Source organism: Lolium rigidum, chromosome 3, assembly GCF_022539505.1.
Source record: "Lolium rigidum isolate FL_2022 chromosome 3, APGP_CSIRO_Lrig_0.1, whole genome shotgun sequence".
NCBI classification, from domain to species: Eukaryota; Viridiplantae; Streptophyta; class Magnoliopsida; order Poales; family Poaceae; genus Lolium; species Lolium rigidum.
The window spans coordinates 394,352,835-394,378,715 of record NC_061510.1 but is presented as its reverse complement, the minus strand read 5'-3'; the positions used below and the strand labels follow the sequence as shown (position 1 = coordinate 394,378,715).

Sequence of the window (25,881 nt, the reverse complement as noted above, 5' to 3'; positions counted from 1 at the left end):
TAATTCCGGACAAGCGGCAGTAGGCCCTGTCATCGTGCGAGGTGTTCGAAGCTGGGTAACTCGCGTACCACCGTCCCGTGTGCACTCCGCCCTATGGCCCCTACTTCTTCTCCCCCTCGTGAGGATCCCTCCTCCGGGGTACCGTCGATTAGGCAACGACAAAAGGCAAAGTTGTATGTGCATTTTCAAATAATTTCGTTTCCGCCTTATTTCATATCAAAAAATGATATATGATATATCAAAATGTTCATAAAAGAAATCGCTATGTAATAAAAGTATAATTTATTCATTATGAATATTTAAATATTTACATTCCTTATAAATATAAATTTGAATAACTTATGAACATGAATTTGAATATGAAGTTGAATCACTTATGAATATGAATTTGAATAACTTATGAATATGAATTTGAATATGAAGTTGAATCACTTATGAATATGAATTTGCATAATTTATGAATATGAATTTGAATAACTTATGAATATGAAGTTGAATAACTTGTGAATATGAATTTGAATAACTTATGAATATTAATATGAATGTAAAAAAACTTTCAACATGAAAAGTGTTTTAATTTAAATAATTAATCTAAAACCATTTTATGTTTTCTTAAATAATTATTCTAACTATTCAAACTACTAACCATTTTTAATTTAAAATGCATTAATTTATATCTTTTGCATAATTTATATCTTAAATAATTAATCTAACTAATAACTTATGAAGAGGAACCTAGAGCTGGTGGCTTCATCGTGGCTGACGCCGATGATGATGATGAGGAGGAGGAAGAAGAGGAACCCAGAGCTGGTGGTGAGAATATAGAGGAAGAAGAGGAAGCCAGAGCTGGTGGCTTCATCGTGGCTGACGCCGATGATGATGAGGAGGAGGAAGAAGAGGAACCCAGAGCTGGTGGTGAGCATATGGAGGAAGAAGAGGAAGCCAGAGCTGGTGTCTTCATCGTGGCTGACGCCGATGATGATGAGGAGGAGGAAGAAGAGGAACCCAAAGCCGGTGGTGAGCATATGGAGGAAGAAGATAAAGCCAGAGCTGGTGGCTTCATCGTGGCTGACACCGATGATGATGAGGAGGAAGAAGAGGAACCCAGAGCTAGTGGTGAGCATATGGAGGAAGAAGAGGAACCCAGAGCTGGTGGCTTCATCGTGGCTGACGCCGATGATGATGAGGAGGAGGAAGAAGAAGAACCCAGAGCTGGTGGTGAGCATATGGAGGAAGAAGAGGAACCCAGAGCTGGTGGCTTCATCGTGGCTGACACCGATGATGATGAGTAGGAGGAAGAAGGGGAACCCAGAGCTGGTGGTGAGCATATGGAGGAAGAAGAGGAACCAAGAGCTGGTGGCTTCATCGTGGCTGACGCTGATGATGATGAGGAGGAGGAAGAAGAGGAACCCAGAGCTGGTGGTGAGCATATGGAGGAAGAAGAGGAACCTAGATCGAGCTGGTGGCTTCATCGTGCATGACACTGATGCTGATGAGGAGGAGGAAGAAGAAGAGGAACCCAGAGCTGGTGCTGAGCATATGGAGGAAGAAGAGGAAGCCAGAGCTGACCATCTAACCTTTAGTCCCGGCTGGTGGGTGCAACCGGGACTAAGGTGGTTTTAGAAGCCATGTACCAAACTGTCGGCGGGATAAAGACGTGCAGGCAACCATTAGTCCCGGCTGGTTGGTAAGTTTCCCGCCAATTTGTTGTGATCCCCTAACATCTGGTCGAAGTTCAACCTTTCATTTTCAGTTTCACATTCTCTCCTTGCATCAGCAATGGCCCGACCAAGATCATCAGGCTCATCTGGTGCCTCTTGATCTTCTACTTCATTGTCTTCATTGCTTTCTGATGGAAAACAACCCCCTTTGCAGTATCACCGTATTCAGGGAACATGGGATAGCTATCATCATCCTCTTCTTCTTCATTGTCTTCCATCATAACCCCTCTTTCTCCGTGCTTGGTCCAACAATTGTACTGGGGCATGAAATCGGACCGCAGCAGGTGGCTGTGAATGATACTCGAGGAAGAGTGATTTACGACATTCTTACAGTCAACACATGAGGAATACATAAAGCCACCATGTTTGTTTGCCTCAACCACGACGATAAAATTACTCAGGCCCGAAGTGAACTCGTCAAAGCATCGGTCAATGTACCTACATTGCCGATTCATCTACATGATATAATTAAGCTTATCAAAAACCATTACAGAACATCATGATTAGTGAAACGGTATATATATATACACATGCATCTTATCAATGACAGGTGAAAGGATAAAGTTGTTAACATCGATGGAGACGAAAAAATATAGTTAAGTGTGGCTTGTTTTGAGTGAACTCAAGTGGCAAAACCTCTTAAGCATTTCATCGAACACCTCTTGTGCATATGAAGAGGGCAAAGTAACATACACCCCTCTTGTGCTAAGAAGTGAAAAATGACTAAGTGTGGCTCACACTTGGACAAGGGCAAGTATATGTAGGCAAATGGGCACTTGGTCCCGGTTGGTAAGGCAAACCGGAACCAAAGGGTAGGCCTTTGGTCCCGGTTGGTAAGGCAAACCGGGACCAAAGGGTTTCGAGGCCTGACACGGCCTGCCACGCCCTGCTGCAGCCCCTTTAGTCCCGGTTTGTATTATAAACCGGGACCAAAGACCCCAAACGAACCTGGACTAGAGGGGGGGTCGCCCCGCGCCGAACGAACCGGGACCAATGCCCCCACTGGTCCCGGCTCATTTTAAAATCGGAATTAATGCATCGAGGGGTGCTGGACAAAAGGTCTGATCTCTGCTAGTGAATCAAAGGAGCCCTGGGAAATGAAAATCCCTGAATTGTCTAAGACCAAAATACCTATGAACTAGTATTTTTTAGACATTGATCATTCTACATCACCTTGACATCTCATAAATTCATCCGCACTATATCACCCAAAGTTCGAGATAATTACACAGTATTTGCTCCTAACGAAGAAGTTCATCAGCACAATACGAGTATGTAGATACTGGAAAAATGCTGTACTACTACGCGGAAGTAGATCCGAACGGAGTACTAGTATATAATCAAATTCAGCAAAGGGGTACGGCCGGGCTGGGTTTGTCTTGCTCATGAGCTCCTCTTGCTGCATCTAGCTAGCTGACCCTGTCCATCCATGATGCAAGCATCAGATTGACTCGACGCGACGGGACGCGAGATCTTTTTTTCCCTCGCTCCTCTTTTTCCTGCCCCCTCTTCTGCACCCACCCCCTCCTGTCCTGACATCTCTGCAGCAGCGGTGGCTGTCTAGGTCCCCTGAGCTAGCTACTTAGTAGGCTCTAGAACCCTAGTCCCCTAGGCCTCTCCCCTACACCGCTAGCTCCCTTGGCCTCTTCTGCCATCTCTCTAATCTCTCTCTACTTTACTGCCCACTCAACCACTATTCTGAACAGCTGATGAGAGTTGCAGTATTGTTTACATCTCTGGTTGGATCTCTGGACTGGATCTCATTCATCTTCCCCACCACCACACCACACAAGCCATGGCCCTTCCATCTATAAATCTTGCTCATTGCCTTCTTCCTTCTCTATGCTTCTTCATTCCCCTCTCACACCCTTGATTCTTGATGAGATGAGATGCTACACCATCGCTGCGTGGTTTCTCATCCTTCCTCAATTCTTGCCGGTTCTCATCCCAGGTTAATTGGCCCGTGCGGTGTAGGCACTCTCCATGGGATTCTCATGCTAGTTAGCTTCCTTCTCTCATCTGTTCTTGGCTAGCTTCTCATGGTTTTCTTGCCTCTGGTCCTGCCTTTCTCCCTACGTTCAAAGATTATTTCTCCTAGGTTTCCATCACTCAACCTTGCCTTCACTCTCTGTGATTGCTCCTATCCCTTGTATTTTATGCGATCTTGATCTTGGGGAGATCGGCTGCCCGAGGGAACGAGTGAAGCTGCCAGCATGATCTAGCTCTGAGTGATCAACAAGCAGCATATACACATATGCGTATGTGGTCATCCCTTGCTAGGTCATGCTGCGGCAGCCTCACTTCTTCCTGCCGTTGGGCACAGCTGCTATATCTGGTGACCGATTCTACAATCTGCGCAGTGTTTTCATCAAAGGTATAATACATACGCCCTTCTTCCTCCTTCTTGGAAGCCGATCTCTCTCGCTCTCTCTCGTACGCATTGGTCACAGATATCTTAAGGATGTGTGTTCCCATGATTTACTTCACAAGTAGTAACTGAAGGTAAGTATATGATTAACTGAAGAAGTAAGAGTATATGATTAGTTCCTTCACTTGTCAAGTTGTCAGGGAATTTAGTTGCTGTGCAGGTCTTCCATGGTTTCGTTTACCGTTTTGGTGGCCAACTTGCAACATATACTATTGAATACAACAAAATCATTGATTTGAAAGCTTCTAGTTGCCGAGTTATACCTCCATTCATTTGCTCTTGTAGTTGAATCCAGACATGATAAATTGGTTTGTGATCTGCTTGCTGTAGTCACTAATCTCTAGCACTACTAAGCTCATCTATTATTACTTGTCATTCAGAAGTAGGTACCAGTGTTCGTCTCGTTATGTGCCTTGCCCTGAGCTCGAAGCCTTGCGTCCAGGACTCCAGGTGGTGTTTCAACTGCTATTTATCCTCTGAATCTGAAACATATTTTTTTGATAGTGTATGCTACTCTCCTTGATGGGTATATTTGGTTGCTATACACAAATGTACCGTGTATTATCATGGTCGGCTGAAGAACTCTTTTGTTGTTTTTCAAGAAATGGATCCTTTTTTATTTTATTGAAGCATAGTTACTTCGTTCTAGATCAGATGTGAGAGTGGGATTTCAGGAACTGCCAAATGCAAACTCTGAAATCATTCCACATATATGTGTGTGTTGAAGATCCTTTGTTGCAGGTTAATTAAGGAGCATCGGTGTCATTTTCTCACCAATAGTCCCTTTCTACAGTCCCGTTTATAACACTGTTGCTTTTATGGAAATTTAGATTCTTTTGGGAACTCTCTATTTGGGTCTCCAGCTAGTTCAGATTGGCAACACTTGTCATAACTGTAGGATGGCACGTACCTGAAATTATATGCTAGTACAGCATCATCCGGATGTGTACGTACTCAGTATGTTGATTGGTGATTTGCTCCATTAATATGTATTTTCTTGAACTTCTGGTAATATGTAATTTGAATGATATAAAATCCCAATCATATGTAAATTGAATACGCATCACAACCATAGTTTCTGTGTCACATGAACTACATAGCCATTGTGAAGTGACGATGTCATAACCATAGTGAAGTGACGGAATTTTATTCTCCTGAAATGTATAACACAACGGATTGATCATCAAGCTAGCGTGTTAATTTACATAGCTCCAGATTTGAGTTACAGTATCGCGTACAGGCAATTTGTGCTGTCACTTAGGTTTCACTGTTTGCCTGTTGTCCGTGCAAAATGCACAGACCTGCTGCTAATTGACCGTTGCTGCTGCTGCTATCCAAAAGCCTGTATGCATACACTTGTTATTAACACACTACGCAGGGAGGGGTCTCTTCAATTTCAGTGTACTATACGAACCGGGGACAGATGCGGAGCTTGCTACATTTGAGGCCTTGCACACATACATAAATACTCCCTTCCTGCCTCACTTCTAAATTGTTATGTCTGTCACATTTGGCTTCTTTATTCACTTTTAATCAATGTGAAAATTTGTTGTCCCTAATATTTCCCTTTTATTTATTTTGTTCTATATATGTCTTGGTTAAGATTTTAAGTCTAAATCAATCCTGATATATAGGTATGATTACAATATAGTGACAAGTATTGAAAAATGCAAACATAGCCCAAGCTACATGTAGTTTTTAAAACCAAATTTAAAGATTTGAACTTAAAAAAATACCAAAAATGTGGATAATGATGTAATTTACCAACGTGTGAATTCTCGATTTGAATCACCTTGCACTCGGGCCACACAAAATGATAAGATCTGACAATGTTTGTAAGTGTGAAAAGTTGCACTGTTCACTAATTCAAATTCTCACTTTTGTGATTTTTTGCATAGTCTAGAATAAAGGTTATCTTGAGTTGAGATTTTTTAGGCTGATAGATTGGGTCAAAATTTTGCTCGGTACAATTGGGAGATTGAAAGGCGACGCACTCCTCTCCCTCACTGCTCTCAGTGAACACCGCCAACGCTCACTAATCTGGCTCGACTGCTAGCCGGATCGTGGCGTATGGCAACCATCAAAGAGACGACGGCGGGATTGATGCGATGGCATCGTTTAATCCGGCGATTTCTCCTTTGTCTGGCTAGTTATGTGTGTCCAGGCTGGTAGAGATATGCATGGTGACTATGGCAGCTTATATCACAGATGTATTCTGTCCGGTCAGAACGAGTGACGGTTAGCCCTTCTGGCTTGATCCGGCAACGTTAACATTGCCGACATGATGAAGACGATGTCTTGGAGAAATTGTGCAATTTGTCAGCTCAGGTGTTGCTCCACTAGTGTCATTATCATAGATTTTGTGGTATGATATTAGAGATGTTGTCGCCAGGCGTGCTCTACATGGATTGTCCCTGGTTTTTTAACAAGATTTGTTCGAGATGCTTGGTTTTGATTGCATTCTTAAGAAATAACTAGCAAAAGTGCCCGTGCGTTGCATCGGGAGAGAAGACCTTGAATGTCGCATTGCCCACACTAATGCTGATATTTCTGAGATCTAGATGGGAACAGCTAGAGGCCCTTGAGCACGTGGGAAATCGGTGGGGTGCTTATCCTATCGAGGTGACCCTCGATTAGTTTGGACGCGGGCGTAAGGAGCCTAGTGCTGACATGGGAGCCCATGGTCAAGCCTAGAGGTGTTGCTATAGAAGACAAAGTTCCATCGATTATTGATATCGTTGTCGGTGTGGGTTTGCGGCAGGGTAGTTCTTTGTTTTTCACCGATGTTTCGATCACTGCAACAAATATCTCTCTCTCTCTCTCTACAATGTTTGATACAATCTCGGTACAATACAAATATTCAAATGATATTTCTTAACAATTCATTAGAAAGCACTTGATCAAGATTTGAAGTATACCGATGTATTATGAAGGATTTTTCTTCCAACAATGACCACATTAAATTATGAGGTGTGTTTCAGATGTTAAGTTTTTGGAAATCTCACTTGTTATACCCCACTCACATATATTAACAATCTCGATAAATTGCAAGGTGTGTTTAAATTGGAAATTCAATGTTGCTTCAAAGAAATTATATTCAAGATTCACAACACAAAGAAACATTTATACCCAGACCAATTGGTGAAGCAAAGCTACATAAAAACAAACATGCATATATACAATCCTGTATGCTGACATCTTATTCAGGAAAAAAATGAAATGCCAAAATCTTCGGAAAAACAGTTGACATCTTAAAAAGGAGATAGGGGTCAAGAAAAAACATAACAAACCAACCTCCATGCTTTTTTGGTTGATGGATCCAACGTTTCTTGGAGAATCAGGCAACATCCTCTGACGCAGGATTCTCAGAAATTCGCCCTATGTCATTGTATAGCCCCACGGCTCCACCAACACAATCTCTTGTCATCTTATTTGCTCACTAAGTACATTCCAACTTTATTGTGAGACATATACAGCAATCTCAAGCAATTCAATGGAACACATAAATATTCATAATCGAATGACTAAGAAATAAATAATTCAGAGTGGTGGCCACTAAGAATTATCCCATCAAACTTCTGGATCATTGCAAGTGCAAAAGAAGATGTGAAAATATTGATCTAACAACAATTAGTAGTTGAGTGGTAAATACCTATTTTCAGTTGAACTGAGATAAGACACTGTCAAAAAACTTGTAGAGGGAAAAGTGACATCTGGCCTCCAGCCCCGCATCAGGCTCTACTCCGCCTATTGCAAGCCCTCATCATGTGCCTAATTCACGAGCAACAACAGCACCTGAGCGTGATACATCTTAACATTAAAACGGACTCACAAATGTTGATGCTTGCGCTGAACCAAAGAGGAGCAGATTCATCTTCCCAAACAGTAAACACCGATGATGTAAAGTTCCAAATACGTACTACCTTCTCCCCACTGCAATGTTCTAGCAGATTTAGAAGAAAAGAAATCCTACGAACTGCTACTGACTGGCTTCTCTGATATCTCGTAGATTAGAGGCTTGCCCATACTACTGAAACAAGCTTCATGGGGTTGTAGATGAAGACCAGTAATCTTTTCGCATTGGCGGCATGAGCAAAAAGATCTAGCCGCACCCAGCAGACGGACACTCGCTGATCGAGACACGATTAAAGGCTGTCATGATGCATAAATTGGTGGGGTAAATCTTGGGTTCCCTGGTCTGAATTGAGAGATCTAAAGGCTTTTGACCTTTGGGATTTTGGCCCGTATTTGAAAATCTTCATGGATGAAACGGATGCAGCCGCTGCAGCCACAGGGATGGCGGAGGGGTCCGGCCGCCTCGGTCTAGAGCCGCCAAACGCGGCACTGCTCCGCCTAGTTGTCACGATGTTGTCGAAGGCGTGGCTACAGAAGGCGGCGCTTCTCGATTTGAGGCGCGGCGGCTTCGGCCAGATCCGCCGGTGGTGTGAAATCGGGAGGAGTCATTCCGCTCCGATCCGATTCGATTGAAGAATCTTCTCGCCGTCCATGGCGAATCGCTGCCGGCGCGGCCTCCTGGAGAAGCTCAACGTTGTATCCTTAGGGGTCCGACATGCGTGCGTTGGCCCTGGCCTCGGGCGACCTTAGGGGTCCGACATGCGCGTCACCTCGATTGCGGAGGCGTGCTCTGCGTCAAGATCGATGGCTATCCTGAGTCGTGGAGCCAATCCCATTGCTCTTGAAGATTGCGGCGGCTGGGACAATCAGGCTGTGGACGGTGAGCCGGGGCGGGATTATGAGGCTACTCGATCTGGATTCCTTGCGCGATGTCGTGACTCGTGAGCATCTCTGGACTGCCTGGTTCCTCGCGGATCCAGATCCAGCAACTCCGCTTCAATTTTCTTGCGATTTTCCTCTTCTCGGCGGTTTATATGTAGGCATAATCGTGTATGTTTTGGGGTCCTCTTATTTGTCTTGATCGATCGACCTCGCTCTTGGTGGGAAGGAAGAAAAATAAGATCGAACCGGTATGTAATGGCAGGTGCAGTATTATGCGTTTTGGTGGGAGGGCAAAACAGTCCAAAAAAAAGCGTTGACGAAACTTTTTGGCAGAAACCTTAGCTCCTTTATTATTAGGTATAGATATATAGTTGTGTGCATACATGGTGCAGATATTGTGTTTTGCCCTGCTTTTCAAAGAAAAAACAGTACGCTATTTTAGATGAAAAGGAGCAAGTTATCCACTAGATTGAAATTGTGTTTTCAAAATTGATTGTAACTTAAAGAAACCTCAACCGAATAGAAATCCTCCCTTCCCCTCCCACCCGGGTCGCCTCGCGCGCGACGACTCTAGAGGCCCCGCCCTCACCCTAGCGAGTCGCCCTTTGATCTACTTCCCATGGCCGCTGCCGCCAGCTTCGTCGGCGGGGGCGGCCACACCCAGCTTGTTAACGGGGCGATCCATGTGGAACGTGGGTGGTGGCAGAGATCCTTCACGGCGGCGCATTGACCGATGACCGGGTCTCCTCCTCGCTGCGTGGTTCGGCCGGATCTGGCGGAAGATCGTCCCTATTTTGTCGTCTTCTTCCTCAACTGGCATGGCCGGTGAGGTTCAGAGCGGCGGATTCAACAGGGTGCTTGCGGGTGGCGTGGGGGCTACTAGCTCGGCTTGAATAAAATTGGCGGACCTAGGGTTCCAACTCGCCAAGATGATGACCATCCGGATGCATGTGTTCCGGAAGCCTCCACCGACAAAATCCACTAGGTGATTCATGCCTGGAGATTGTTGGATCGGGCGGGATGCGGTCGTGCACACCCATGTTTTTCTCTGACCGTTGGTTTCAGAGGTAGCGATGTGAAGCTTTGCTGGCGTACCATCATGGGTCACGCTTTCTCGTTCCATGGTGAAGTTGGCTGTGGGAGAATGTCATGGAAGCTGAGATCTGAGGACTAGCAATGGTGCTTCGAGTCTTTGTGGCGATGAGATATTGGCTTGGTGATTCGTGATTTGGAGTAGAGGTATCTAAGAGAAGGTGACAAAACATGAGAAGTTAGTCTTATCTTTCAGGGTAAAAATCTAAGGTCTTGTTTTAATTGGTTATGCCTATCAAAGGCCTTGTTGAATGCATTGTTTTGTGATGAGGATCTTCTCCTGATAGGACGACAACTGCGTTTGTGCATTATTTCCTTTCCTTCTTGGAGGCGTCGCTTTTGGAGAAGCTGAACTTCTGATGTTGTCTTGGTGGTATTAGTGAGTGGTAAAGGAATAGATCACTATAGCAGGACTTTTGTTTTGTTTTATTGTGATTTTATTTACTTATATGCATCCACAATGCTACTAGGACAATAAGTTGAGGCTAAGTATAATTGGTATCTTCTGATATTAAGATATGAGAGCATCTCCAATCGCGTCCCAGAACCGTGCCTCAAAGGGATTTGGGGCGTGCCGGACAAAAAAATATTCCCAGCCGCGTCCCCCAAAGACGTTTTTTGTCCAGCGCGGTGATGTCTACGGGAGCTTCTATTCTTGTAGACAGTGTTGGGCCTCCAAGAGCAGAGGCTTGTAGAACAGCAGCAAGTTTCCCTTAAGTGGATCACCCAAGGTTTATCGAACTCAGGGAGAAAGAGGTCAAAGATATCCCTCTCATGCAACCCTGCAACCACAAAGCAAGAAGTCTCTTGTGTCCCCAACACACCTAATAGGTGCACTAGTTCGGCGAAGAGATAGTGAAATACAGGTGGTATAAATAAGTATGAGCAAGTGGCAACGGCACCGGAAAAGTGCTTTGCCCGGGACGAGTAAACAAGCAGTAGTAACGCATCGGTAGTAACGCAGTAAAACGAGTAAACAAGCAGCGATAGCGATATTTAGGAACAAGGCCTAGGGATTACACTTTCACTAGTGGACACTCTCAACATTGATCGCATAATAAATAACTCTTTCTCATATGTGCTACATACACTCTTTTGTTGGATGACAAACACCGGTCGTTGTGTAGGGCTACAAGAGCACCTCAATGCCGGAGTTAACAAGCTCCACAACATTCGATGTTCATATTTAAATAACCTTAGAGCATAATAGATCATTGCAAAATAAACCAAGAACTAACATAGCGCACACACTCGTCCACATTACACTATGAAGGAGGAATAGATCACATCAATACTATCATAATGATAATTAACTCCACAATCTACAAGAGATCATGATCATAGCCTACGACAAGAACCACACGGTGCACACACTAGTCACCTTTACACCATGCAGGAGGAATAGACTACTTTAATAACATCACATGAGTAGCACACAACTAGTAGCGATACAAAGCTCATCATATGGATCTCAATCATGTAAAGCAGCTCATGAGATCATTGTATTGAAGTACATAGGAGAGATATTAACCACATAGCTACCGGTACAGCCCCGAGCCTCGATGGAGAACTACTCCCTCCTCATGGGAGACAGCAGCGTTGATGAAGATGGCGGTGGTGTCGATGGAGGAGCCTTCCGGGGGCACTTCCCCGTCCCGTCGGCGTGCCGGAACAGAGACTCCTGTCCCCCAGATCTTGGCTTCGCGATGGCGGCGGCTCTGAAAGGTTTCTCGTACCGTGGCTTTTTCGTATCGAGGTTTTAGGTCGAGGGGGCTTAAATAGGCGAAGAGGCGGCGTCAGAAGGTCGAAGGGGCGACGACACCATAGGGCCGCGCGGCCAGGGGGTGGGCCGCGCCACCCTATCATCTGGGGGCCCTGTGGCCCCCCTCTGGCAGCTCTCGGGTGTTCTGGATGCTTCCGGTGAAAATAGGCCCCTGGGCGTTGATTTCGTCCAATTCCGAGAATATTTCCTTACTAGGATTTACGAAACCAAAAACAGACGAAAACAAGAAGCGGCACTTCGGCATCTTGTTAATAGGTTAGTTCCAGAAAATGCATAAATATGACATAAAGTGTGCATAAAACATGTAGATATCATCAATAATGCGGCATGGAACATAAGAAATTATCGATACGTCGGAGACGTATCAGCATCCCCAAGCTTAGTTTCTGCTCGTCCCGAGCAGGTAAACGATATAAAAGATAATTTCTGGAGTGATATGCCATCATAACCTTGATCATACTATTGTAAACATATGTAATGAATACAGCGATTAAAACAATGGTAATGACATGAGTAAACAAATGAATCATAAAGCAAAGACTTTTCATGAATAGTACTTTCAAGACAAGCATCAATAAGTCTTGCATAAGAGTTAACTCATAAAGCAATAAATCAAAGTAAAGGTATTGAAGCAACACAAAGGAAGATTAAGTTTCAGCGGTTGCTTTCAACTTATAACATGTATATCTCATGGATAGTGTCAATGTAAGGTAATATAACAAGTGCAATATGCAAGTATGTAGGAATCAATGCACGAGTTCACACAAGTGTTTGCTTCTTGAGGTGGAGAGAGATAGGTGAACTGACTCAACATAAAAGTAAAAGAAAGGTCCTTCAAAGAGGAAAGCATTGATTGCTATATTTGTGCTAGAGCTTTTATTTTGAAAACATGAAACAATTTTGTCAACGGTAGTAATAAAGGATATGAGTTATGTAAATTATATCTTACAAGTTGCAAGCCTCATGCATAGTATACTAATAGTGCCCGCACCTTGTCCTAATTAGCTTGGACTACCGGATCATCGCAATACACATGTTTTAACCAAGTGTCACAAAGGGGTACCTCCATGCCGCCTGTACAAAGGTCTAAGGAGAAAGCTCGCATTTTGGATTTCTCGCTTTTGATTATTCTCAACTTAGACATCCATACCGGGACAACATGGACAACGAGATAATGGACTCCTCTTTAATGCATAAGCATGTGGCAACAATTAGTATTCTCATATGAGATTGAGGATATATGTCCAAAACTGAAACTTCCACCATGATTCATGGCTTTAGTTAGCGGCCCAATGTTCTTCTCTAACAATATGCATGCTCCAACCATTAAGGTGGTAGATCTCTCTTACTTCGAGACAAGACGGATATGCATAGCAACTCACATGATATTCAACAAAGAGTAGTTGATGGCGTCCCCAGAAACATGGTTATCGCACAACAAGCAACTTAATAAGAGATAAAGTGCATAAGTACATATTCAATATCACAATAGTTTTTAAGCTATTTGTCCCATGAGCTATATATTGCAAAGGTGAATGATGGAATTTTAAAGGTAGCACTCAAGCAATTTACTTTGGAATGGCGGATAAATACCATGTAGTAGGTAGGTATGGTGGACACAAATGGCATAGTGGTTGGCTCAAGGATTTTGGATGCATGAGAAGTATTCCCTCTCGATACAAGGTTTAGGCTAGCAAGGTTATTTGAAACAAACACAAGGATGAACGGTGCAGCAAAACTCACATAAAAGACATATTGTAAACATTATAAGACTCTACACCGTCTTCCTTGTTGTTCAAACTCAATACTAGAAATTATCTAGACTTTAGAGAAACCAAATATGCAAACCAAATTAGCAAGCTCTAAGTGTTTCTTCATTAATGGGTGCAAAGTATATGATGCAAGAGCTTAAAAATGAGCACAACAATTGCCAAGTATCAAATTATCCAAGACATTTTAGAATTACTACATGTAGCATTTTCCAATTCCAACCATATAACAATTTAACGAAGAAGAAACTTCGCCATGAATACTATGAGTAAAGCCTAAGGACATACTTGTCCATATGCTACAGCGGAGCGTGTTTCTCTCCCATACGAGTGAATGCTAGGATCCATTTTATTCAAACAAAACAAAAAACAAAAACAAACCGACGCTCCAAGCAAAGTACATAAGATGTGACGGAATAAAAATATAGTTTCAGGGGAGGAACCTCGATAATTTGTCGATGAAGAAGGGGATGCCTTGGGCATCCCCAAGCTTAGACGCTTGAGTCTTCTTGATATATGCAGGGGTGAACCACCGGGGCATCCCCAAGCTTAGACTTTTCACTCTTCTTGATCATAGTATATCATCCTCCTCTCTTGACCCTTGAAAACTTCCTCCACACCAAACTCGAAACAACTCATTAGAGGGTTAGTGCACAATAAAAATTAACATGTTCAGGAGGTGACACAATCATTCTTAACACTTCTGGACATTGCATAAAGCTACTGGACATTAATGGAACAAAGAAATTCATCCAACATAGCAAAAGAGGCAATGCGAAATAAAAGGCAGAATCTGTCAAAACAGAACAGTCCGTAAAGATGGATTTTATTGAGGCACCAGACTTGCTCAAATAAAAATGCCCAAATTGAATGAAAGTTGCGTACATATCTGAGGATCACGCACGTAAATTGGCATATTTTTATGAGCTACCTACAGAGGGGCAGGTCGAAATTCGTGACAGCAAAGAAATCTGTTACTGCGCAGTAATCCAAATCTAGTATCAACATTTCTATCAAAGACTTTTCTTGGCACAACAATGCAATAAAATAAGATAAGGAGAGGTTGCTACAGTAGTAACAACTTCCAAGACACAAATACAAAATAAAAGTACTGTAGCAAAATAAACACATGGGTTATCTCCCAAGAAGTTCTTTCTTTATAGCCATTAAGATGGGCTCAGCAGTTTTAATGATGCACTCGCAAGAAATAGTAGTTGAAGAAAAAGAGAGCATCAAAAGGCAAATTCAAAACAAATTTAAGCCTAACATGCTTCCTATGCATAGGAATCTTGTAAATAAACAAGTTCATGAAGAGCAAAGTAACAAGCATAGGAAGATAAAACAAGTGTAGCTTCAAAAATTTCAGCACATAGAGAGGCATTTTAGTAACATGAAAATTTCTACAACCATATTTTCCTCTCTCATAATAACTTTCAGTAGCATCATGAGCAAACTCAACAATATAACTATCACATAAAGCATTCTTATCATGAGTCTCATGCATAAATTATTACTCTCCACATAAGCATAATCAATTTTATTAGTAATAGTGGGAGCAAATTCAACAAAGTAGCTATCATTATTATTTTCATCATCAAATATAGGAGGCATATTGTAATCATAATCAAATTTATCCTCCATAACAGGCGGTACCAAAAGACTACTATCATTATAATCATCATATATGGGAGGCAAAGTATCATCAAAGTAAATTTTCTCATCAATGCTTGGGGGACTAAAAAGATCATGCTCATCAAAACCAGCTTCCCCAAGCTTAGAATTTTCCATATCATTAGCAACAATGGTATTCAAAGTATTCATGCTAATATGTTCCATGGGTTTTTTAATTTTCGCATCAAACCATCCATGTCTTAAATCAGGAAATAGAATAAGAAGCTCATTGTTGTCCATTATGCCAAACTAGTGTAAACAAGAAACAAAAAGATGCAATTGCAGGATCTAAAGGAAATAGCTTCGAGTACTTACAACGGCGAAAATAGCTTAGTAGCCGAGATCCGGAGTGTGAGTACCTTTTACCTTTCCTCCCGGCAACGGCGCCGTGAAAATAGCTTGATGTCTACGGGAGCTTCTATTCTTGTAGACAGTGTTGGGCCTCCAAGAACAGAGGTTTGTAGAACAGCAGCAAGTTTCCCTTAAGTGGATCACCCAAGGTTTATCGAACTCGGGGAGGAAGAGGTCAAAGATATCCCTCTCATGCAACCCTGCAACCACAAAGCAAGAAGTCTCTTGTGTCCCCAACACACCTAATAGGTGCACTAGTTCGGCGAAGAGATAGTGAAATACAGGTGGTATAAATAAGTATGAGCGAGTGGCAACGGCACCGGAAAAGTGCTTTGCCCGGGACGAGTAAACAAGCGATGAGTAACGCAGCGGTAGTAACGCGATAAAACGATAAACAAGCAGCGATAGCGATATTTAGGAACAAGGCCTAGGGATTACACTTTCACTAGTGGACACTCTCAACATTGATCGCATAATAAATAACTCTTTCTCATATGTGCTACATACACTCTTTTGTTGGATGACAAACACCGGTCGTTGTGTAGGGCTACAAGAGCACCTCAATGCCGGAGTTAACAAGCTCCACAACATTCGATGTTCATATTTAAATAACCTTAGAGCATAATAGATCATTGCAAAATAAACCAAGAACTAACATAGCGCACACACTCGTCCACATTACACTATGAAGGAGGAATAGATCACATCAATACTATCATAATGATAATTAACTCCACAATCTACAAGAGATCATGATCATAGCCTACGACAAGAACCACACGGTGCACACACTAGTCACCTTTACACCATGCGGGAGGAATAGACTACTTTAATAACATCACATGAGTAGCACACAACTAGTAGCGATACAAAGCTCATCATATGGATCTCAATCATGTAAAGCAGCTCATGAGATCATTGTATTGAAGTACATAGGAGAGAGATTAACCACATAGCTACCGGTACAGCCCCGAGCCTCGATGGAGAACTACTCCCTCCTCATGGGAGACAACAGCGTTGATGAAGATGGCGGTGGTGTTGATGGAGGAGCCTTCCGGGGCACTTTCCCGTCCCGGCGGCGTGCCGGAACGGAGACTCTCGTCCCCCGGATCTTGGCTTCGCGATGGCGGCGGCTCGCGGAAGGTTTCTCGTACCGTGGCTTTTTTGTATCGAGGTTTTAGGTCGAGGGGGCTTAAATAGGCGAAGAGGCGGCGTCAGAAGGTCGAAGGGGCGACGACACCATAGGGCCGCGCGGCCAGGGGGTGGGCCGCGCCACCCTATCATCTGGGGGCCCTGTGGCCCCCCTCTGGCGGCTCTCGGGTGTTCCGGATGCTTCCGGTGAAAATAGGCCCCCGGGCGTTGATTTCGTCCAATTCCGAGAATATTTCCTTACTAGGATTTCGAAACCAAAAACAGCGAGAAAACAACAACTGGCACTTCGGCATCTTGTTAATAGGTTAGTTCCAGAAAATGCATAAATATGACATAAAGTGTGCATAAAACATGTAGATATCATCAATAATGTGGCATGGAACATAAGAAATTATCGATACATCGGAGACGTATCACGCGGCCCGATACGGTGTTCGGCGCCCCGAGCCCGTCCCCGCCCCACAGGGGACGCTCCGGGGACGCCGAACACACCGAAAAGCGAGGCGGGGAGTGACGGGGCCGACCCGTCAGCGGCACATTGAATTTTAACCTAACCGTCGCCTACCTCGCGACGGAAGTTATTGGCGCGTAGCGACGGTGCAGTTCCCGCAGAGGCGCAGCGAACGTATCGTCACGCCTAGCTCTGTGTGCCGACGTTAATGAGCGCCACCGCTCCCCCGCCTCCCTCCGGCGTATAAAAAGGCAGCCTCTCATCGTCCCTCTCACACACAAACCCTAGCGCCTCCCTCCCCAACCCTAGCCGCCACCATCTCAAGAGTCGACGCCATGGTTGGTAGAGGCGGAGACCGAGCTCGCGGCCGTGGTCGTGGTCGCGGCAGAGCTGCACGCTCGCTGTCGCTTGCGACGCCATCGTCGTCCTCATCGTCGGACATGCAGGACGAGGAGGGCCCCGTGCTGTTCGAGTTCATCGTCGTCCTCAAGGGCGACCTGCGCAACATCCAGAGGCTGACGGACACCTTCGCTGACTTCGTCGCCGGTGATGAGCGCCCTGGCTCGCTGCATCTGCGGGAGGATGACTGCGGCTGCTGCCGGTGGATCGTCGACGTGATCTACGACGCGCGCGGCAGGATGTACCTCCACATCGGCTGGGAGAAGTTCGCGCGCTACCACCGCCTCGAAGTTGGCTTCGTGCTCGTGTTCTCTTACTATGGCGACAGGGACATGAGCGTCAAGGTGTTCGACGAGACGCGTTGCCGCCGGAACTACCACGGCGATAGCGCCGAGGAGGACGACGACTAAACAGTGTTGTTTCTTCGCAGCGAATATATGCACGGAGGTTTCTGGTTGTTCTTTCTCCGAAGAACCAACATGGGCACCCTCACCAGCTGGATTTTCCAGTTTGGGTGACTGGGTGTGCCCTTGATCGTTCTTTCGTGGCAGCGAACACACGAAACTCGATGCCCGATCTAGTTAGATTTAGTTATTTTTGCAATATTTTATATTTATGTCAACCATGGTTCAAACTATGTATTAGTTTGTGAAAACCATGTTCCAAATTATGTGTTCGTGTAAACCACGTTTCCAATTCAATTATGTATTAGTTTGTGAAATATTTCTTCTCTTTATTGAAATAAAAATGCAAAAAATAAAAAAGAGTATTTTGATATTTGGATGGCGTTTGGGGGACGCGACTGATGAGCGACGTCCCTAAACGCGGCACGATCGAATCACGTTTTCCAAATGCTAAATCCAACGCCGATTGGGGACGATTTACGGGACGTCAACTGATATTTGTTATAAAAGAAACCATAAAATTTCGTATGGAACGTACAACGGTGTCCTGGTTCTACAAATATAAAAATGGCAAGGCATTAACCGGCGGTACTCCATCACTGTATGTGCACGTACGGCCGAGCAAGACAAGAACTGAATGTAAACAGCTGTATGAATGCGAGGGCCGCAATAACTTGTGTTGTCAGTGATCAGTTTGCTTCGTTTCCTTCGTCATTTCTATCAGAATTGGAGAAAAAAAATACATGTCAGTGTGATCAGTCACATGCTTCCATCTCGATCGATCGCCTTCCTTGGTTTTACCGCTTCGTGACGCAGAAGCCGTACCACCCATGTTCAATCAGTTTTTGTTCGTCTTTGTCTGTTTGTAACTTTTGCCGCCTTCTGTTTTTCTTTTCTATATAGGATATTTTTCTTTCTGGAGTGCCGCTGCCTCAGATTATCATTCTGTTTTTCCGTACAAACATGTTTAGACTAGTTTTTAGGATTACTAAAAATTGTCTTAATTATATTGTACAAAATATAAGTTGCCTTGCAAAAAGCTCTTGTCCGCAGCAATTCCCAAGTCGAGGACGAGCTCCATGAGCTATCTGTTCTTTTCTTTTGATAATTATAGTTACAGGTTTAAAAAGTCTTAAAAACAATGGATGTAGTACTACAAGCGTGCAAAATCTTAATGCACAATAATTTGTATTTTAAACTACATAAAATTGACAAAAATATGGATCCAAGTATATGATTCTTTAACCTTCGAAATTGTCTGATTCTACCATTTTCTTCTAGCCTAAAATACCAATAATTTTGGATTGGGAGTTTGCACCATTATACTATACATCTTTTACTACATCCATCATTTTAAAGTATTTATGTAACTTGTAAATATAGTTTCAGTTTTTAAAATAATTAAAATGCTTCATGGAACCCGGGACCATTTGGCTGCACTCCTGGCCTCCATCTTATTGGTATTTTTTTTGCTAATTATGTTCCTTCAGTTAAAAATATTGATCATTGCAAATGTATCTTGATGATTTTTTTTATCCTAACTTCCGAACATTATATCAAGCATGTCGTGGTACGCCCATATAGGTGTATTAGAGCTGGTCACAAAGGTGTCTACCACGGCGATCTGGCAATTGAGTGCAACTAAGTTTCAATCCTTTGTCACTGACGCCTATGCGGTCGACTTGGTACATCTCGTTAAGGGCATGCAAGGCTCAGCACAATACCCATGCTATGGGATTGGTGTCGAATGGTCAGCAAGGTTGGACGTTCTAATGGTGCAGGTGGTCTCTAGTCGCCGCTCGAGAACTTATTTTGTGCAAACACGGTTTTCGGTCACGTGACGATGTACATGCTAGGAGCGTGTGCATGAGTCGCTGTGTCCGATTGGTCAAGACATTGATGGAGTTGGGGATTGCAGATCAAGGATCCATTGCTTGTCCATCTTGGATGTTGTAGCCGTTTTTCTTGTTGTCAAGAAGGGGCGGCGATACATAGTGTGACTCCGATTTGGTGGTGCTCATCGAGTACATAGTCTTGAGTTCCAAGATAAAGACTCTAGGTCATTTTTTTAAGGGGATTACCTTTTGCCTAGAGTTATCGAACACACTCCCGTCATTTATCAGGAGAGGTACAATAAAGCTAGGGAATCAACGTCGCAAGTACAAGAAATAGAATATTGGAACCAATTTCTAGCAAGCTCATATGCCACTGAATTGGCTTCCATTAAGTGCTCATAAGTAACCTTTGTGAAATGTGAGGACAAGATATTGCAATTGCGGAAGATAGCTGTTGTAGCAATTGCTGACATCCCCCTTCTCTCATAGTCTCCACCACTAGGGAATTATTTGATTGAATTATAAACCGATTGCGACCCATGTGTTGTGCTAAACGCAGTCCCTCCCGCGGAGCGTATCCTGCATCCATCATCGCATCATCCACAAAAGGAAGAGCTTTACTTGGTTCTATGATGAATTTACCATGGAAGTATCTTACCAGAAAGCAAGCACTTCCACGTTCATTCGTTCTCGCTATAAGCGACGCCAAAGTTGGTTTTCAAACCTCCCATGCAGGTATAGATCTTTCATCTCATGCTCGTGTACCACGCCAATCTAATTACCACGCCAATCTAGAGAGTAGAGAACAGAAACAGACGTAAAATTAGTTCACTCTGACAAGCACTTCAGTACTCGCATCTGAGAAGTTGGATCTGCTTAACAGATTTTGCCATGGGGTCGATTTGAGCAAGGGCCTGCACGCCAGGTGTGGCGAGCCACGGCGGACTTCCCGTCCTGCTTCCGGGACTAAATGATACTGATTTGGTACTGTAGATGTTAATATTTTTTGTATAAATTCGATCAACCTTTACATTGTTTGAATTTGATTAAAACTTATGCACCTTCCTTTAACAACCGGAAGTAGCATTTCTATTTATCACAAAAATTGCATCGGCAAGCTAATTAAGGCGTAGGCGATCAATCTGCTCCTCCAGTTATACGCGATCTCCATCTACCACACTGCACTGCGCTTTGGCCTGGAAGAACAGTAAGCTAACGTGACCAAGTAGAGATATGTCCCCTGCAGGCTGCAGCATCTGGGATTCGTTCACTCATCCAGCCACTGGTATCTCAACAACACAGACTTCGCAAATTATTGGTGAGATCAGGGGGAATGTATGCAGCATCTACAGCAAATGCCTGACAGTCCGTTACATCCAACACTGTTTCAGCACATCACTGTTATGCCCCTCCCTACCTGCTACCTAGCAATCTGTCCAAGAATTCTGCATCCTCGTGCGTTTTTATTTTTGCGAAGGAAAGAGGGGGTCGACAAGACAACTACGCCAGTGTACCATTCAGTTAAGAGTGCTACCAAGTGTATGTGGATACCGTTAGAGCCATGCCACACTGTCACTGCATTTTAATTCATGCATATCTTTGGGCACAGATGTTAATTCAAGCCGTGTAGGTGTATTTTACTCTTACGATAATAAGCCCATGTGTTTAACTAGCTTTTGCTCTGCCTCCCGGGTCGCACGGAAGGGCGACTCCGGAGGCGATCCAATCCAGTCGCCAAAGAACTCCTTCCTCGCGGCGCCGTTCACCCCGTCGCAGCTGGAGGAGGCCGCCCGGCGGCGGACAGCGGCGGCAGGGTGTCTCACCGCTTTTCCTTTCTTCATCCCTGGCTTTTTTTTCCATCTCCTTCCTTGCGCTGTTGTCTTCCGATCCGGTTGTGGGACATCTCCTTTTGCATGCTCACGACTCATGCTGGGCTACATCGTCAGGATTTGTGCCTCCATGCCCTGGCGTGCGCTTGATGGAGATCTGCCCGTGGCGGTTGCTGGCATCCAGCGCTAGTTGTTTTTCCCATGGATGCAAGATCTGGGAAGGCAATAGCAGCCCATGCGATGTGGTCTGGCCAGGTGCTCGATGGTCACTGCAAGGGCTCATAGATCTTCGCTGTCCTCGCGCTAAATATGTCCAGCGATGACACATGCGCTGAGGATGGCAAGTTCTTCGGCTGAAGCAAGAGCACTTCATGCTGGATTGACCGGAGGCATCATTGGCTGAAGATGTGCACCTCTCCCCTAGCAGAACTACCATATAGGCAAATCTGCATGTGTGGTTTCGAGGAAACACGTCTTAAGGACTCACTTTTGTCAGCGCCACCGGATGACTGCGCCCAATGAAGGTTACGGTCCTAGGGTTTCTCGCAAGCGAAGATGAAGATCTACCAGAGATCAGTTTGCTTTGATCTGGCTGGAGAGATGAGTTCCGGAAATTTCCGCTGGTGAATGGAACAATGCATATTTTGCCTGCAGTTTGCTGGATCGGGTGGTATTCGGTCGCGCGCATCCATGTTTTTATTCCGACCGTTTGGTTCCGGAGGGAGCGCCGTGAAGCTATATTCTGTGTTGACATCTAGTGACTTTTTGGTCCATGGTGAAATCAGAAGAAGGAATATCATGAAGGCCGGATTGGTGGACTGACCAAAGGAGGTTCGAGTCAACGTGATGCTGAGGGATCTGCTTGGCGTTCCGGGCTTGCAGCAGTGGTATGCATGTGGGGGCGGCAGCACAGGGGAAGTTCGGAGTCTTACCTCTCAGGGTGAAAACTCAAGGTCTGGCCTTAACTGGTTGTGCCTGGCAATGTTCTTGTTAGGGTATTGTTTTAAGAGTGGAGACTATCTTCAGGGAGAAATCCTAAGACCTTTGGTCGGACGACGATGGTGCTGGTGCACTGTTTCCTTCTTGGAGGCGTCGCTTTTGGAGAGTCTGTACTTCAGGTGTTGTCACGGTGGTGGTTGTATTGCTGTTGCTAGGTCTAGAAGGCTGTAGCGAGACTTTTATTTCTTAGTTTTCTTTTCTCTTTTATGGATGTGTGCATCCGTACTGCCATTAGGGTGGGGCGTTGTTGCAGAGGCTGGGTATAATTGGTATCTTTTGATATTAATATATTCCCTTTATCGAAAAAATTCAAGCCGTGTGTCAAGTATTAGTACAAGACATCGTTGCATATAGATGGACTCACAGAGGGCCCAGAAAACAACCAAGTTGGATAATGTGCTATATAATCACTGCAGTGAACATAACACATATTCGCATAACTGCAGGCTTTCTGCTACTTTATTTGGATACATGTACAACTCCGCACGCTAACCCTTTCTTCAATACTTTGTACAAACAACTGTTTCCTCAGATATTACATAGTAACATATATATAGCGGTAATATATAACAACACAGGCACAAGGCTGGTCCTGCAGAAAACATTGTACATGGCACGCACCTGAGCATAAGCATCCCAAGAAGACCAATCATATCGGAGTGTAATTGTAACAGGGTTCCAAGACATACCGTATGCTTCTGACGGTATCTGCGGATTTAGTATTGCGAAGACCAATCTGCAGCACTGCCAGTTCTAGGAATGCTGGCGACATCCTTCTTGGCCTGTGCATCGACTGTGTAAGTTGTGCCGCATACTTCACCTCTGCTGTCGACCCTTGGCACCGGCTTGACCTCGTTCAGAGGATGCTCGTAGCTCTGCAATCCCCCAGACGTAGTGAAGAAGAAACCTGACGAGGAAAGCAGCCGGCGATCAGAGGACGAGAAAGAATACTAGCTGCACTTTTGATGATTTTGAGTTCTCAAAAATACTTCTGATTATTTTGGTTGGTTGATTATGATTATCTCATACCTTTGGGGAACGGCGCAAACGATTTTCCACAAGCATTCTTCACAATTTCAGCATCGTCAGAGACGACAAGATGACCCACGGAGTCAACTCCCCAGTAAAATGGGACGCCACCATCAGCATCCTATAAGAAGATGCATTAAGGACCAACTGATGGATACACCATAATTTTGTCTGTCGCTTGTTGTAAAATCCTGACATGTACAATGCTAGAGTTGCACAATGAAGATTTGGTTTCAGATATAACAGAGGGAATTGGTGTCACCTACTCGACGGTCAGGTGGCGATCTTACAGAACTATGAAGTATGAACTAACGTCATCTATTATTATCTGAATGATCGAACATTCTGATGAGTAATGTTATGCTACACAGGCCCCAGAAATTCAGTAAATATATGGGCCGAAGTGGGGCAGGCATTTAACACAACTACTGAACTACTATAGGCAGTTAACTCCATATATAGATTATCATTGAACCGACTGACAGTAACGGCATGTAAGAATTCTCTGTTAAAAATCTTTAAAAATAAAAATGCATTACGATCATTGAGCTGATTATTCAAAGTAAGCACACAATTAGTACAATCCTAACAGTTAACTATGGCGGTTCTTGTTTTTTGTGAACAAGGTATACTAATAGAGCTTGCACATTACTGAACTGAATTTAGTAGACACACATCAACAAGATGAGAACCCAAACAATATTCACTTACAGCAGCCATGAAGACCGAAGTGGTGGAGCGATCATACAGCGCAAACGCGAATTTCCCATTGAAATCTCTGACCACTTGGTCTGCAGGGTAAGGTCCCCTGTCCCTCAGGGTTCTGTAAGCCTCAATGACGATGTTGATCTCAGTCGCAACTTTGCTCAGCCCGTACTGCTGCTTCAGCAGTTCAGCACAGCGATGTTCTCGATCGCGCCTTGGAACAGGCAGAATATGTCGTCGACAACACCAAACAACCTACAGACATAAGCCATCTAGTTAAATTAAAAGGAAGTACACAGCAGAGACCTCAGATCAGAAACATGCCCAACAGGCCCAAGGTACAGAGTTAGTGACATAACTTGGCAGGATTCAGGGGAGAGTCTGTTTTTTTATGGTGCTGGTGCAGGGTGCAACATTTCTTACCAACAAACTAGTGAGAACTGGCACCGTACCTCCCGGCAATTTAGCTGCTCACTTGCGACACATGAGCACAAACATGTTTACAATTTGCCGACATGCATGGTTCAGATTTCAGAAGATCGAAACACTAAAGCACCTAACACAGACGCAGTTCATGTAGGGACGTATTCTGGTGTTCAGTCATCACGCAGGATTGGGTGTTTCAGAAAAGAAATTGAAGAAATCGATCACCAGAGAGGAACACTGCAAGTCTACGGCATCTTACGACCGATCATCATGTATAAGATGCTTGCAAAAAGGAGAATTCCGTCACCTGGGGAGGAAGGGGCTCTGGTCGTGGGACGAGTAGGCCATGGCCGCGGCGGCGCCGAAGCTGACGGTGACCGCGCCGGGGTGCGCCTCCCGGAACCGGTCGGCGAGCCCCTCCGCGCCGTTCCCGGCCTCGCCCGGCTGCCGCAGCCCCTCCGGGATCGGCGCCACCTCCCTGTTGAACACCGCGAGCATGGTGGATCCCGAGCCGGAGCCTCGTCGGCGCGTGGTGCGTGTCGTGCTGTCGTACGGGTACGTCCCGATGCTTCGAGTGTGCTCGCAGTCGCGCAGGTGTTTCGTGTGGTGGCGAGGACAGGGACGGGTAGCTATCTTTATACTGCAGCGGGAATGCGGCAGACGGGCGGCGGGAATGCGGCAGAAGGGTCGAGACGGATCTGCACCGTTTGGACTTTGGAGGGAGCGGACTGGTCCGCATATCGGAAGGAGCCGGAACAGTGCACAAGTCCCCAAGAAGGAAAAACTTTTTTATTTTCTCCTGTTCATTGTTCAGTGGTAAACTGGTAATTTCATCTAGGTTGGCGTCGTCCCAGCAGTAGAAGTACAGTATTGCTACATTTACGGGCAAATCTTACGGGGAAAGTGCTTACGGAATGACGTGCCGATCACAGAGCCGCTGCAGACAATTTGTGTGCAACTGCCGCACTCCTTTCTTCCAATCGCATGATTCCACATGAATCCGTAACAAAATCCCGTAGCAGCTTTTCCGTAAACGTAGAATTATTGGTAGAAGTACTCGTCGGGGTCGTCGCACAGCGAGTAGAGATCGTTGCCGGAGT

The 25,881-nt window shown here is 44.6% G+C and overlaps 1 pseudogene; it reads right to left on the bottom strand.

The window, feature by feature from the left end:
- Positions 1 to 23,059: 23,059 nt before the first annotated feature.
- Positions 23,060 to 25,279, bottom strand: LOC124700826 (annotated as a pseudogene).
- Positions 25,280 to 25,881: the final 602 nt, after the last annotated feature.